Raw genomic sequence first — 2,107 nt, forward strand, 5'->3', positions numbered from 1 at the left:
TCCTCCTCCAGTCCTCCTCCATCCTCCTCCATCTTCCTCCAGTCCTCCTCCGGTCCTCCTTCATCCTCCTCCAGTCCTCCTCCAGTCCTCCTCCATCCTCCTGCATCCTCCTCCATCCTCCTTTGTCCTCCTCCATCCTTCTCCAATCCTCCTCCAGTCCTCCTTCATCCTCCTCCAGTTCTCCTTCATTCTCCTCCATCCTCCTTTGTCCTCCTCCATCCTTCTCCAGTCCTCCTCCATCCTCCTCCATCTTCCTCCAGTCCTCCTCCGGTCCTCCTTCATCCTCCTCCAGTCCTCCTCCAGTCCTCCTCCATCCTCCTGCATCCTCCTCCATCCTCCTCCATCCTTCTCCAGTCCTTCTCTATCCTCCTCCAGTCCTCCTCCATCCTCCTTCATCCTCTTCCATCCTCCTCTGGTCCTACTACATCTTCTTCTGGTCCTCTTCCATCCTCCTCTGGTCCTCCTCCAGTCCTACTTTATAGGCTGAACTGTGTCCTTCCCATATTCATGCTGAAAACCTAACCCTCAGTATCTTTGGATGTGACTTTCTTTGGAAATGGGAATCTTTAAGGATCTGAGAAAGTAGAAGTGGGGTCTCTAGGGTGACCCTCATCCAGTTGTATGACTGGTGTCCTTATATAAAGAGAAGACTCTGGGACATGGAGATGTTCAGAGGGAGGATCACATGAAGACATTCATTTCTAAGAAAGAGCAGTCATTTCTAAGGCAAGGAGAGAGGCCTGAGAAGAAACTAACTTTCACGTGTATGAAACACAAAGAATAAATAAAGTTATTCCACCACAAAAGAAAGCCAAGCATGGTGGTGCATGCCTTTAATCCCAGCACTTGAGACACAGAGGCCGGTGGATCTCTATGAGTTTAAGGCCAGCTTGGTCTACATAGGGAATTCCAGGCCGGCCAGGGATACACAGTGAGAACCTGGCTCAAAAAGGAGAAAGAGGAGGAAACTAACTTGCTGTCCTTGAACTTCTGGCCCCTATATTTGTGAGTAAGTGAATACCCGCCATGGAGCCCCCAGTACTTCAACCCAGCACACCAGCAAGCTCTCCTTTCAGTCCGTTGCCTTATTTCCTGCCTCTTCTCTGTCAGGGGCAGCCCCACAGCGGCAGCAGGAGCTGATGGGCATGCTGAGGCCCCAAGCTCTCGGGAGCGGCTCTGGCAGGAGGGTGGGGTTTGTAATAGCTGGTGCTAAAGGCCAGCTTGGGTTAGGCTGGTGGCAGAAGAGGGACAGAGGGAGCTAGAGCTGAGGCAGGCAGGGAGAGGAGCTTTTCACTTGACAGAGATACATACCTCTGATTCCCTTGATGTCTCTATCCTGACTGGCTAGGACCGCCCGTGCATTCTTGAGAGGGCTTGGGCAGGGAGCCTGTGTAAACCAGCAATGGGTACATTGCTGCCCCTGACCCCATTTATGTGTTGGCCAGGTTTGGATGAACTTGTGTATTGAGTGAGTTGGAAGGAGTGGACTTGCAAAATGGCTGAGGCAGATATTAGGTGCCCACTAAGCGCACCGGAAATGAAGGACCAACTGCAGCCAGCTGAGATGTTAGTCACAGACAGCCACGGTCTTTTGGCTCCACAACTGGAAAGTGTTCTGTCCCCATGGAGTTTCACGTTCCCAGCTCAGAAGCCAACTGTGGGCATCATATATGACAAACGTCCTCAGGTCAGCCCCTGTCTCACTTGTCACCCGGATGTAGCTACAGGATCCGGACACAGGCAGAGCTGGCAAACTTGCCGTGGGCCAAATGTAACAAGTGGGAAGATCGTTTTCTTCTCTTTCCTGGTTGCTCCAACAGTCAGCTCTATGATAGTTTTATGGGGCATCTTTCCTTATTTGGTACAGCGTAGCTGGTTTCTGGGAAATTTCTCTTTCTGGCTTTAGTTCATATTTCTTCATGCTTTAATTTTTATTACATTTGGTTATTTGTGCAGGGGAGGAATGGAGGTCAGAGGACGTCTTGCAGGAGTCAGCTTTTCCCTTCCATGGCATGGGCCCAGGAGCTTGGTGGCAGACACTTTACCTACTGAGCCATCTTTAACCCCATCATACACACACGCACACACACACACACACACACACACA

This window comes from Alexandromys fortis, unplaced genomic scaffold (assembly GCF_014885135.2).
Source record: "Alexandromys fortis isolate MF-2015 unplaced genomic scaffold, M_Fortis_MF-2015_v1.1 scaffold_130, whole genome shotgun sequence".
NCBI lineage: Eukaryota > Metazoa > Chordata > Mammalia > Rodentia > Cricetidae > Alexandromys > Alexandromys fortis.